We start from the raw sequence: 15,259 nt of genomic DNA on the forward strand, positions 1-15,259 counted from the left end.
AGGTTCTTCATTTGTGAGACGAGGATAATAATAGTTCCTACATCAAAAGGTTATTACAAGGTTTAATGAGTTTCAACTTATGAAGCACTACATTAATTCACTGGGGCTGCCAAAGCAAAGCACCACAGAATGAGTGATTTAAACAATAGAAATCCACTTCTCACAGTTCTGGAGGGTAGAAGTTCAAGGTCAAGGTCTCGGCAGGGTTTGTTTCTTCTGAGGCGTGCCTTTCTGTCTCTCTTGGGCTGCAGCTCTTTCCTCCGTACCCTGTACATCTCTTGTGTGCCCAATTTCTTATTTCAAGGATACCAGTTGGACTGGATTAGGCCCACCCCCAAGGACCACCTCTGAGGTTCATTATCCCCTTTAAAGCTCTGTCTTCAAATAGTTTTATTCAGAGGCTACGGGCATTCGAGCTACAACATACACATTTCCCCCCTCCCCCCCCCCCAGAGGGAAGCACATTTCAGGTCATAACAAATACCTAAACAGTGGTTGGCAGTGCTTGGTTGAACAAATAAATAAAGGTAAAACTTAACCCTGTGTTTGAATCCCTGATCTCAGTCTCTGCTGCTTCTTAGGGGTGGTGAGTCCTGCAAGTTCATTACCACATTTATCATAGCACTCCTCTCGTAAATGCATCTCTGTCAAGCTTCCAGAATGGTTCCCAGTTAGTATTTTTACACTATTGGGTTTTGAAAGATTCTAAGTTTACTCACTCCACATCCCTTGTGATCTTCTAGAATTTAACAATATCCCCTCAGAGTTTTTAGCTTTTTGAACTGAATGGTCCCATAGCATGGTAGAAATATCCTGGCCCAGGGGGGTCCAAGCCTCAGTTCTGCTCCAAGCTAGGTTTGGGTAGTCTCTTCAACTTTCTGAACCTCAGATTCTCCAGAAAGAGATTGGAAGTAACCAACTACGTGTAATTAATATTCAGCAATAATTCCATGGAACATGCTGGTAAAGGCATGGGATTCAGAATCCAGATGGATTTGGATTGAATCCCTTACACATGGGATTAGAATAGCCCTGGAGACTGTTTTATTTGGGTGCTCTTGGGCAAGTTACTGAAGCCCCAATTCCTCACCTGTTAAATGAGAACAACAGTACTACTACCTCTCTTTTTAGATTTGTTGTGAGGCTTACGTGAAATAATGCATATAAATTTCCCTTAGCACTGTGCATGGCACAGCCTAAGTGTGCAAACTCCTTTCCTGACTTCACTCCTTCCCTGGGCCATCTTGCCTGTGCACATCTTTGCAGGGAGCCAACACCTAGAACCACATTCTCTCTTCATGTCAGGGGAATGAGAGCTTGGTTTTGTTTGAAGGAAGAATAGCATTTTTTGTTTTGTTTTGTTTTGTTTTCCTGGTTCATGATGCTGTTCAGATTTTGTTTTACTATTTTGGCTAAAGTAGTGCATTTGTTTCATGCTCTCTATTGGATCATTGCTAAGGTTTTTTATAAGTGCCCCCCCCCCCCCCAAGCCCATGTGTTAAGGCTTGGTTTCCCACATGTGCTTCTGCAGGATGATGAAATCTTTAGAAGGCAGGGCCTAGTAAATAAATTAAGTCATTGAGGTTTTCATAATGGTGATATTGGGACCCTGGCCGTCAACTGTCTCTTCTTTTGCTTCCTAGCCATCATAAGATGAATAGGCTTCTTCCACCATATATCCCGCCCCGCCCCCCACCCCATGATGTACTGTGCCACCACAGGTCCAAAGCAACAGGATCAAGTGACCATAGACTAAAACATCTGAAACCATATGCCACAATAAGCCTTTCCTCTTTTTAAATTTATAACTTCAGGTATTTTATAACAGTGACAGAAAACTGATTAACAGTCATACAAAATTTGATAGCAATATAAGTGGGTACACAATCGTGAGGCTGCTCAATGAAGGTCTTCATTGCAATTGGGATATGAAAATTAGTGTCTGCAAGGTATTTTCATTGGGTTTTATTATCAAGCTTTTAATAACCTTTTATTGTAGCAAAGTGACAAATAATTTATTTTTATTTTTTCTAATCTTCATTTCTGTACATAATAAAAATTAATATTAGGAAGTAGCAATGTTAGCTTTGTAGTATTGAATCCCTTAACCCAGGGGTGCTTAACCACTGAGCCACATTCTCAGTTCTTTTTAATTTTGGGACAGGGTCTTGCTGAGTTGCTTAGGGCCTTGCTAAATTGCTGAGGCTGGCTTTGAACTTGTGATCCTCCTGTCTCAGCTTCCCAAGTCGCTGAGACTACAGGTATGCACCACCACACCTGGCCTAAATCCATCTTTCTTTCCATCTGTACATTAAATGGGAAAACAGGGAGGGTGTGTGTCTTCCTCTTTGCTAGTTAAGGCAAATATTTAATTAAAACTTCTTCCTGGGTTCATAGCAGCACAATTCACAATAGCAAGACTGTGGAACCAACCTAGATGCCCTTCAATAGACCAATGGATAAAAAAAATGTGCCATTTATACACAATGGAGTATTACTCTGCATTAAAATGACAAAATCATAGAATTTGCAGGGAAATGGATGGCATTAGAGCAGATTATGCTAAGTGAAGCTAGCCAATCCCTAAAAAACAAATGCCAAATGTCTTCTTTGATATAAGGAGAGTAACTAAGAACAGAGTAGGGACGAAGAGCATGAGAAGAAGATTAACATTAAACAGGGATGAGAGGTGGGAGGGAAAGGGAGAGAGAAGGGAAATTGCATGGAAATGGAAGGAGACCCTCAGGGTTATACAAAATTACATACAAGAGGAAGTGAGGGGAAAGGGAAAAATAATACAAGGGGGAGAAATGAATGACAGTAGAGGGGGTAGAGAGAGAAGAGAGGAGGGGAGGGGATGGGGGATAGTAGAGGATAGGAAAGGCAGCAGAATACAACAGACACTAGTATGGCAATACGTAAATCAATGGATGTGTAACTGATGTGATTCTGCAATTTGTATACGGGGTAAAAATGGGAGTTCATAACCCACTTGAATCAAAGTGTGAAATATGATATATCAAGAACTATGTAATGTTTTGAACAACCAACAATAAAAAAATTAAAAAAAAAAAAACTTCTTCCTGGTCTCATATCAAAGGCTGATAGGCCTCTGACTCTTAAGTAAAAGATAGACCTGACCAATCACTCTTGAGACCACTGCAAAAAGGGACAGCTGAAGGTGGTTGGCAATAAGGCAGAGCCTCCTTAAAGTTAGTGACTCAATCTCAGACCAAATGAAGTAACAGTTAAGATTCAGTTGGGAGAAAATTTTGATGTTCCTAGTTTATTCTGCTTCAGTTGTTTTTAAAGCAGAGGTTTTGATGTGGCTAAAATTATTTCAGCAAATGTTCTTAAAAAGTACTTCTGGTATTTTGTGACAAGAAAGTAGAAGTTTGTGGCAGTTAAAGGGATGTCAAAGACTCATCTAAATTTGATTCCCAAATGATAGTTTGTCAAGTGTCTGAAGACAGCTGCTATGCAATTTTCTTGGCTAAATATCTTCACCTCCTCAATGATTCCCACGTGACAGGGCTGCCCAGTTCTGAGTGTCTCGAATAGCTGTCATTCAGTACTTGTCAGTCTGAAAGTGTGGCACCCAGAAATGAACTTACCACGTCAGATGTGGATCGACCCAGGCAAAATGAAGTGGTTCTTCCATAGACACCCTTAAGAATTTTATACTTCATTAATCCTAGCCACATCCACCATAGTTTATCAACCACATCACCGTTTCAATTCACACTGTCTTATAGTTAACTGAAACCTCTAAAAGATTTGTCCTTACTTCCTTCTCAAGAGCAAGACTAATATTTAAAATATTTGATTTTGAAATAATGATAGATTCTCATGAATTTGCAAAGACAGTGCAGAGGAGTCCCAAGTGCCCTCCTCTAGGTTTCCCCCGATGGTTACGTCTTTCTTACCAATAGTACAATAACCGAACTAGGAAAGTGATCTTGGTACATGCATACTATAGATCTATGTCATTGTATGTATTTCTGACTTCAAAGAATAAATCTGAGCTCCTTAAATTATTGCCCTGTGACTACATATGTTTCTTCAGATATTTCCCCCTTTTCTTCCAATTTGTAATTGTCAGCATTAAATTTTTGAGTTTCTCATATTGTTTGAACTTTCTTCTCTTAATATTTGTGAATGCCCCTCTGATGTAGTTTGGATATGAGGTCCCCTGCACCCCTAAAATGCAGAGTTAGATTGTGAGAGCCATAACCTAATCAGTGGATTAATGCATTTGATGGATTAATAATGAAAGGACCACTGTACTGGGTGTAACTGTAGGCAGGTAGGGCATGGCTGGAGGAAGTAGGCCACAGGGCAGACAGGACTTTGGGTTTACAGTTTGTCCCTGATGCCTCCCTCTCACTCTGCTTCTGGGCTGCCATGAGCTGGTGGCTTTCCTTATCCATGTTCTTCTGCCACGATGTTCCATCACTGCACCAGGCCCAGAGCAACGGAGTCAGCTGACCACGGACTGAGATTGAAACTGTGAGCCAAAGTGGACTTTTCCTCCTCCAAGTTATTCTTGTCTGATCTTTTGGTCACAGTGATGAAAAGCTGACTAACACACCCTCCCAACAAAAAAGACCCCACTCATCCAAGAAACAAAAATCTCTTCCCCCAAAGTTCTCCGTATCAGTAAAATGGAGCCACCTATCACTCATTTGCTGAGACAAAATTCTGGGAGACATCACTACTCCCTCTTTTCAACTTGTATCTCACATGCAAAACCAATAACAAATCCCATTGATTTTCCTTTCCAAGTTCAACTTCAAGCTGCTGACTTCCAGCGTACCCACCATGACCTCCTTGGACTAAGCCACCATCACTCCAGTCTCAACTGCTGACCTCTGGCCCCTAATCCCACTCTTGCCACCCTATGGTCCATTCCACAGAAAATGGAGGGAACCTTCCAAGGAGTAATTTAAGCAAGTTATTGGTACTCTTCCTCCTAACATCCCAGGGAGTTTCCATATAATAAGAACCAAATACTTATTTTTATAGCTCTTATTACATGCTAAGTGATGTTTACACAGATCAGCTCATTTAACCCTCACAACCACCCTTCGGCAGGTTCTCCTGGGATCTACATCTTACATCTACGACCCCTGGAGAGAAAGGGCAAGGGACTTCCCCAAGTCATAGGTTCAGAGGTGGAGAGTCAGGATGAGACTTGGGGTGGGTGGGCTCTAGAGCACTCTCTGTGCTGTTCTGCCTTGCTCCTTGTGCATATGGGAATTCAAATCCTCACCCAGCCCACAACACCGCCCACCCAGCCCTACTACTACTTGGCCCCCTCCATGCACGCTGGAATGTGTGCTGTTCCTTCGCTACGCTTTGAGGCGTGACAATACCCTCCTGCAAAAGCTCATGGCTGCACCAGCATCCCTGCTTCATCTTGCTCCTGCACCAGTTCACGCCTGCAGGCAGCACTTTTGAACTCTTGCTCATCTCTCTGCCCAAATACTCTTCACCCAGGGAGAATCTTGGCTTGGCCTTATTTCATTTAAGTTTCTGGTCAAATATTTCTTCCTGTCTACCTAAATAGCAGCCCTTCCCTTCCTGCCAATATGTCCTGGCCTGCCTTTCCTTTCTCCCTCCCTCCCTCCTTCCTTTCTATCCCCCCCCCCCCGCCCCCTTCTCTCTCTCTTTTTCTTTTTTGGGACTGGAGATTGAAACCAGGGGCACCTTTACCACCTTTGAGCCACATCCCCAATCCATTTTTTTTTTTTTTTGAGACAGGGTCTCACTAAGCCATTTAGGGGCTCACTAAATTGCTAAGGCCAGCCTACCACACCTGTCTTATATTTATATTTTAGATAAAAATTAATTAAAAAATAGCTTTAGATTCACAAAATTGCAAATATAATATGGAGTTCCCATATACCCTACCCAGTTCCTCCAAATAGTGACATCTTATTTTGGGATGACACATTTATTAAAATTAATGAACCAATATTCATACGTTGTTTCTAAAACCCACCTCTTTTCAGATTTCCGTAGTTTGTACCTTTTGTCCTTTTTCTGCTCCGGGATTCCAGAAGTTACCACATTCCATGTAATTGTCGGGTTTCCTTAAGCATCTCTTAGCAGTCAGTTTTTCAGACTTTCCTTGTTTTTGATGACCTTGACAGTCAGGTATTTTCTAGAATGTTTCTATATTGGTAGTTACCCGATATCTTCTCATGGTTAGACTGAAGTTGTGTCCTTTAGTGAGGAAGGTCACAGAGGAAAAGTGCCCTTCTCACCACATAGACCCAGGGTGCAATGACATCAACATGACCTATCACAGTTGATGTTGACCTCAGTGTCTGACCGAGACAGCCTTTATTACGTTTCTCTGCTGTAAAATTATTCAAGTTATTCTCTTCCCAGATCATTTCTATTCTGTGCTTTTTAGACAGCAGTCACTATGCATAGCCCACACTTAAAGGGCAAGGGACTTATGCTCCATCTTTTTGAGAGGGATTATCTACATGAATTATTTGAAATTCTTCGATATGGCAGATTTCTCTAATCTTGCCCATTTATTTATTCAATATTTTATGTCTATCTATATTGAATGATTGTTATCTATTCTATATTCTGTACTACTCCAATACTACTTTATTTTGATGTTTAAATTGCTCCAGGTTTCGTCATTAGGAGCCATATCAGTTTGCTTCTGGGTCCCTTTTACATAATCCCACTAATGCAGATTTTTTTTTGTTATTGTTGTTAGGATTTTCTTATTTTCTGGCACTACAAGATGTTTTGAACTTATCTTGTATATTTCCTGCCCTAGTCCTAGAATCAGCCATTTCTCCAAATAGCTTCCTCTATTTTTTAATACTTATCACTATCTGACATGATATGGTATACTTACTCTTTTGTATATTTGATTTTTGTTCCTCTCTAACCCAGCTATAATGCAAATTCCATGAATATGGGATGTTCACAGTATTCCTAGTCATGGAATCAATTTTGTCAAATCCGTTCTGACCATGGGACCAGAGGTCTCTTTTCTCTTGACTTTTATTTACCCTTCAGGAGCTGGAAGTACACAATTCACTTGTTTGGCTCTTAGAAATCTTGGTGATCAAGTTAGTTTTCCTTAAGTTCTCCTCATCTATGCAATTCTGATGACTTCTTAACCAAAATTAAGCTTAGGATAGCAGTTCTTTTATTGCTTCCTCAACTCTTTATGCAAGAGAAGAATTTAGAGAAGCTCTGCTTTTAGAAAAAAAGTGAAACTTGCAACAGATTTTCAGAGATATGAAAGTAATTTTTCATCACATCCACACTTTTGATGCTGTGTCGAGATAGTGTCACTCTCAGCCCAGCCACATTGTTACCTGTGGTTTTCACTGTCTTGAGACTTCCCCTGAAGCTTCCCCTTTGGGTTTCCATCCTTGAGTTCATGAATAGCCAAGACTTGCCATGTCCACAAAGTCTAGCAAATCTATGAGGCATAATCAAATTCACATTCATGAGGCAGTCACAGACATTGTCTGACAAATGGAAAAGATTGTAAGGTTATATTTATATTTTTATATGGAAATTCAGTTTATTTTATTACTCAAGCTCTGGTATTATTACTGAACTCAATCATGTTCTTAGCCATTTTCTGTTGTTTTTGTCTTTGCTACTTTTTTTTTTTTTTTCCTGGTACTGGGGATTGAACCCAGGGCACTCTACCATGAGCTACACTTTTTATTTTTATTTTATTTTTTGAGACAGAATCTTGTTAAATTGCAGATGCTGGCCTCAAATTTGCAATCCTTCTGCCTCAGCCTCTGGGTAGCTGGGATTACAGGCATGTGACACTGTATCCATCTCTTTGTTATTCTTAATAGTTTGCATAGAATGTAATTTTGTACTTTTACCTGGCTGTCTCCTTACTCTTTAAATACTACAAGAAAGCCCTCTGTTTATACAAAGTAATTCTCTCTGTCACTATCTTTCTGGTTTTGGTTGGATTTACATTTTGCCTTTAGCCAGAATTTCATTTCTTGCTGTTAATTATAGGGCAAAAGGCTAACTCCTGTGGGACTATCTACTCCTGTTTTTAGTGTATTTTCTCATTTATTTTTTCCCTTTCCACATTCTGAGACAGATTTTGAAGGCTAACAGTGATAAGGGCAAGGGAGAAAAGAAAATACAGACAAGAAGTCAATGAAATGCCAGAATGGACGATGACATTTTTAGATAGCACGTCTTGGGGTGGCTCTCTGAGAAGGGGCTTGGGGCAAAGCAAAAGGAAGTGAAGGAGCAAGACATGGGTCTCTCTAGGGAAGAACAGGACTTGCAGAGCAGTAGGTGAAAAGGTCCAGGGGCAGGAACAAGTGTGACATGATCTAGAACCAGCAAAACTACCATGTGGCTGGAGCCAAGGAGGAAGTTATCAGATGAAACCAGGGAGGCTATGGGAGGGGAGCAGGTCATATAGATCACAGTAAGGACTTCTTACTTTCATGCTGAGTGACTGGCGGAATGCCATTGGAAATTGAGCATGTGTCTGTGATTTTGTGTGCACCTGTCTAGGAGGCTCAGAGCTGGGGTGAAGCTGAAAAGGTACAGCACAGCTAAAATTTGTCAAGGTTATGGGCTCTAATCATCAAGTGCAGAGCAAGGTCATGAAGCAGAAGAGAACAGACATGTGTGCGACAGTAACCAGATTATAATTTCATTCTGAGCATATTGTGGAAATTTATTGATTAGTTTCTTTACAGTGTCTAAATTTTGCAGGTGGAGAAATAGATGCATGAATAACCAGAGAAGCTGAGCTTTGTCTTTTGACTGCAAGCTCTGCACCACCATCTCTGGGCAGCAAAAGTGATTTAGGTTGGAGGAGAAAGAGAATCAGAAGAAAGTGCAGATAGAATAACTCATAGCTGGTCTCTGTTCTCCCTTGCTCTGAGTTGACCTGACTCAAATTAAGAATCTTTGGGGCTGGGGATATAGCTCAGTTGGTAGAGTGCTTGCTTGGCATGCCCAAGGCCCTGGGTTCAATCCTTAGCATCACACACACACACACAAAAATGTCTCCCAATGTGTTCCAGACAGTGTCCCAGAAACTACAGACTCAGTCCTCATGTTCAAAAGTCTTACATCATGGGAGAAATATATAATGAACAAATTATCACATAAATACATGAAAATATTTCATGTGGTAATTAAGTGTTAGGGGAAAAAAAAATAAAGAAGTTGAAGGAATCCTGCCTTGCGGTTTGTTAGGGGAAAGTGAGACTGCTCCAAAGTGGGCAGTCAGAAACCATTTCTTTGAAGATAGGACTTTTAGTCAAGACCTGAATGAGAAGAACAAGTTCTGCATGCAAAGATCTACGAAAAGAGCATTCCAGGAAGAAAAAAAAAAAAAGCAAATGAACACAATCCATGGTGCAAAAGCCTCAAGTCCTGAGTGACTTTGAGTGACCTTGACATGTCCAAGGAACAAAAGGAGACTAATGTGACTAAAGTGCCCTGAAGAGGTAGGGTGGTGCCAGCTGATAAGGTTTAAGGGGCCAGAAAGGACCTGCAGGAGCCCTAGGGGCAGAGGGAAGCTTCTAGAGCTTAGAATTCTGTCTGGGATGCTCTGAATGAGCAGCTGTCATACAAGAGCCTTCGGAACTATACATATATCAATCAATTTCCTTTTCTCATCACCTGCTCAAAAGCTTAGGGTTAGACTTCTGTCTCTCTGTTCCCTGCCACATGAGGCCATAAGAAGACAGCCCTCAGAAAACCAGGAAACAAACCCTCACCAGACACTGAATCTACTTGCACGTTTACCGCAGACTTCTCATCCTCCAAAACTATGAGAAATAATGTCTGATGTTTCAGCCTCGCACAGTCTATGGCATATTTGTTACAGCAGCTTGAACTGACTAAGACGCTGCATTTGGTACTGACTTCATTCTTGGCACCATCTTTTGCTCAATTCTGTGTTCTTTTTCATTTTCTCTTCTTGCTTTACCTAGTTCTGGTTTATGTTACCTTTTTGGTAAGTCACTTCAAAAAAACTTTTTTTTTTTTTTTTCAATAAACAATGGTGGAGGGACAGAGGTAGTGACAATCTCTTAAGACCAGGACAGACTTTGTCTATCTGTCTGGAATGGTTTCAGCTTAGATGAACTTAAAGCTATGGCTTCCTTCTCCTTGGGTATTTAATGTGGCTGTGGTTTTGGAAGAGACTCATTATTTGTAGTAATTATGTTCTATAAGGTGGCAGAAAGGGCTGAGTTGACAAATGCTGAACCATGTTCCTAGGAGAAACACAGGGTTAGGTTCCTGTGAGCTTCTGATCACACTATTTTCATCAACCAATTGCTATGTACCTTTGTCTTACCTGTGTTTTTATTTAAAGACACCTTACTTAATGCATATTTTTGGTTCATAGCCAACAGCATTATAATTCATTTCTCAGCTCCCCACATATATATTTTCTCCGTAAGGTGAATCAGAGCCTTCTTGCACTTAGGAACATCAAGCAACAATTTAGTGCCATGCTTGGGGGCCACTTTAAATAGCAAATTGCCAACAAAAATAAAAAGAAATAGGAAAAAATGTGGCACTAACCAGATTAGAAAATTACACTTGTAATTTTCAGTATGAGAGCTGAAATGAGAAGAGTATTTCTGCTCCATCTTCGTTGGGAATATGCACATACAGCAATTCAGGTTTTTCTAAACTCTGCACATTTTTTTGTGAGTGACCAGGAAAGTGTCTTAAGTATTGATTCTGGGCTTAAGAATAAATTGTAGTGAATAGGCAAATTTCCAAACACAGAATCAATGAAAAATAGGACTTCACCATGTTTTTATTTTTATTTTTTTTAGTTGTAGTTGGACACAATACCTTTATTTTATTTATTTTAATGTGGTGCTGAGGATCAAACCCAGGGCCTTGCACGTGCTAGGTGAGCGCTCTACTGTTGAGCTACAACCCCAGCCCCTTGACCATGTTTTTAATTTTTTTTTTTTCACTTCTGAAGTAGACCAGAGTAATCCCAGTATTGTGATGCATGTCAGCAAGTGAGGGAGCTTTTTATTCAGTTACAGGATCTATAAGACTGTCAAGTAGAACACTCCTTATATTTTCTCCAATGAGAAAAATCGAATTCATAGTTGACATTTATATACACCCAATGTGGTTCTGTCCCTATATGACTGGTAGGTGGAAATCATTTTTACTACTTGAAACAAAAACCCCACATTACTGGGAATATTGGCCAAATGAATTAGAGAACTCATTTTCAATGGTTTTTCCTAAGGAGCCAGAAGGTATCATCAATATTGTCAGAAGCTGGATTAGAAATTTCTTGAAGCACTGTGATCCAGAGGAGATTCAAACATCCCAGACTTTTGTACAGAGTCTGGACTTCACAAATAGCTGGCCTCAAAATAGTTGCCCAAATGGGGTGGCAGAGCCAGCAGGAGTAAGGCCGGCTCTTCATGCGCCTTCCTCTTCTCCCTTTTCCCTATGCCTGTGTTCGCGGTTTCCACCATTCTACAAGGTATCAGTCTCAGTTCTTCAGTCCTGCTCAGCACCTTCCCCTGGTCTCTTCTGTCAAGTTCTCTAAGCTCTCCCGCTTGAATCGGGACCTTCCGTTCCAGGCCCACAGAGACTCTCCTCGTCCAAGCCTTCATCACTATTTCCAAACCTACTGCAAGAGATGCCTAATTATCTTCTCCTTCTCCCCCTCGACTCTCTCATGGCCAACGTCTTCCTCAAAGAATCCCTTACAAAAAAACCTTCTGGGACTCCCTGTATGTGCCAATTTAAACTTACACACCTCAGACTCCAAACCCCAATATTAGGGACTTAAAGCTTTCTTTTCCTCATAATTCTTAAAGGAAGCCTTGCACCAGAAAAGGATCTCAACAAATATTTGTGGAACATGAAGGGTGTTCTAAAGTCTTCTATGGTGATTTGGTAGACATCTCTCTAAGTAGGACAAGAAGAAGGCAGGGAGGGGTGCCACCAGGATTTTGTACCTGGGGCCAACCACAAAAGGTACGAGATGAGCTTATATAAAAGTAAATAATATACTCCAGATCCCAGATATCTAAAAGGCCACAGATCGATCTTAGAATTCAAGACAAATGTAAGTTCATTGGATGAACTCTTTGGGTTGCAGTATCAAACAGAACTGGAAATCTCACAAATTTCCACTAAAAGTTATCTGGAACTGTTATGGGCATCTCAGAACAGTTGTGGTCTCCACAGGTCCTTGTCTCAGGTTTTTTTTCCAGATGTGGCAAAGCCACCTTAGGCTGACGATAATCCCTGATCATCTTTAGTCTTGGGTTGACCAGAATTTAAGGCTTTGAGAAGATACACATGCAAGGAAACTTGTCACATACTGGCAAAACCCTGATCCCTGTCCAAATTATCATTTTAGAAAAGGTAAGCACTTACAGTGAGTGTGCAATTGGGGTGGCAAGGGGAGATACACATACGAGTTCTCTCTAGGAAAGTGGGGAAAGAGAAAGCTCAGAGATCATTCTACCAGCAATAAAGTAACATTATCTGTTTTACTTTAAAAGAATTATCTTTCTCTAAATCTACTGTTAACCTCAGTAAAAATCACCTCCATTTATTATTCTTCAATTATAATTATTATATAATTGTATAAAAATTAATTACAATTACTCCTTAATTATCCCTTGAGTGTGCTTTTCTGAGCACTGGGAGACACCCCTGAGCATTTTGAGCTTCTCATCCCTCCAGAGCAGTCTGAGCCATCTACTGGGGGTGACCACAGGCTGTCAATGTTCCCTATTGCCCTGAATTTGTTGGTTCCCTCTTGAGCATAAGACAATGATATTCACTGAACCATACAGGGACTTCATGTAGGAGGAATGGGTGACTACGAGGAAAGGATTTGGACATTGGTTCTTGACTGGTGAAGTGCTTTGCCACCCAAGCACAGGATTGACAGCTGCACACCATGGGGCTGATTCCACCATGGGCCACTTCCATCCACAGGGAGTCCTCTTCCCAAACTGCACATGAGTTTACATGTTTATTTTTTAAGTCTTTGCCTTTTACCCCTAAACCTTTTCCTCCAGCACTCCCTCCCTCCCCCAGGAGTAAAACAAAACCCAACACCAAAGGGAAGCAAAACAAAACCAAGAAAGTGGAGGGCATATTCCTTCCTCATTGTTTTACCATGTCAGATGCCTCACATCTGGCCTCTAGCACAACTGGCAGCAGAAGTGCTGACCTATCCTGAGAAGGGCTTTTCTGGGGGACACGTAGCTTGGGCAGCAGTGACAGCGGAGGCAGGAAGTACAGGAAATCTCATGAGATGGCCTGTTCTTGAACAACTGCCAGCCTGCTTCTGCAGACTCATGAGGTTAAGACACATGTCCACGTTACTGGGGAAGCTGTTGGAACAGAGCCCCAATTCTGTGTTCAACTCTGAGGCTCACTGGTAACCGGCCCAGTGACCACAGAGCATAACTGTCAGAGCTCCAGCCAGGCCTGAGGTTAGGTGCTGCCTGTTGAGGTACTTCTCATTTTAACAGCTCACAGCACTCAAAGCTAATATTGGCAACATAGCGCTGTGGAGCAAAGCTCTGAGACTGCTACACGGCACTGGCTGATGGTGAGACATTGCTGCTGTGTCCCTGGTGAGGTCACGTGGGAGAGGAGGGACCCTAGTCTGTTTTTGTGATGCAGAAACATGGCTGATTATGAGGAAAGAGGAGGTGTCTGAGTTAGAGACCTTCTTTGGAAACTCAAGATGGGATCCTGTGACCCCAGTTTTGCATTTCTGGATAATTTAGCTAACTGGTCACATGAGTATACATTCTGGGATGAAGAGGCTGATGCCAAGCCACCAGATTTTCAGAAGTTCTATCCCTTGTTAAGAGAGAGAGAGTCACCAAGAAGGGGTGTGGCAAAAGATTTCTTTGGCTACATCTCTGGCAAATGTCATTTCCTGGTACAGCAAGCTCCATTCTTAGAAATAGCTGGGCTCCCCTGAGGGAGTTTGCTGGAAGCACTGTATTAAAGCCACTGTAGAGAGACTGGACCAGGCCTAATGCTCTGTCCCATCTAAATGCACCCAGGCTCTGGACCAACTTCCGTTTTCTGTGGTCTCCGATCATTTGATGTCTCACCTTGAGAGCCAGAAACCTGGGATGATTTGGCTGTGTCTTATATACACCAGAGGCACTGGACCAGCCTCAGCCTCCAAGGGGCCCAGAGGATGCCTTCTTCAAGAAAACTTGGCAGGTCAACCTGATCTGGGGGGGAGAATGACAGGTGAGCCAAGACAGGACCTGAACCAAATGTCACTCACCTGAGCCTTGTACTCTGAGAATGTCCTCTGCCACATCACTTCTCATGGGGCAGAAAACGTGAAGAGTAGAATTGGGTATTGAGAGAGATTGGGTGGATCACAGCCCCAAAACTGGGGCCTGTGATCAGATGAGGACTGGGGCCTCCATGTTGGAGGTTCAGATGAGGAATTTTGACTCACTCATTGAAGATGTTGATAAAGCCCTTAACTTGCTGGTGGGCATGGTAAGAGGGTTCCCATACTGCTGATAATTTGGAATAGAAGCATCAAAAAACTGAATTAGTATATGGGGTAAAAATGGGAGTTCATAACCCACTTGATTCAAAGTGTGAAATATGATATATCAAGAACTATGTAATGTTTTGAACAACCAACAATAAAAAATTAAAAAAAAAACTGAATTACAAGATGAAGTTGATGATGTATATGCTCAAAATAATACTTAATATGTCTTTCTAAAGAACACTCAGCTAATATTAAATGGATTCCCTCCTCTCTGCTCCCCACTTGCTGGCTTGGTGATGTGAACTGTCTGTCTAGTGCACCCTCCTTCAATCCACAATCAAGCTCTATGGGAAGCATTTCTTTAACAGACATCAATTCAAGATTTAATACATTTAATTCTACATTTTAAAAAATCATTAGTTCCAGATAAGGAGGGGTGCCAGCTTCTGCAGGGTAGGGGTGGGGGTGCACAATTTTTATCAGTCCACTTCCCTGGGCAAATGCTAAATGCCAGCTTTCATGACCACCACTGAGAACACAGAAACATACAAGATACCTTGCCACACAGGTGGCCTCCGGTCTGGTCAGACAGATATTTTTTAATCCACGTATATCAGCTAGGGCTATTGTTAAAAGTTGCTTTTGTCTTGTTTTGTTTAAAGTAAAATCCTTTTATAAGTACCAATATTATTTTTAAAAGGTCATGAATTTTTTTTTTAAATT

The sequence above is a fragment of the Marmota marmota genome, unplaced genomic scaffold, assembly GCF_001458135.2.
Source record: "Marmota marmota marmota unplaced genomic scaffold, marMar, whole genome shotgun sequence".
In the NCBI taxonomy this organism is placed as follows: domain Eukaryota; kingdom Metazoa; phylum Chordata; class Mammalia; order Rodentia; family Sciuridae; genus Marmota; species Marmota marmota.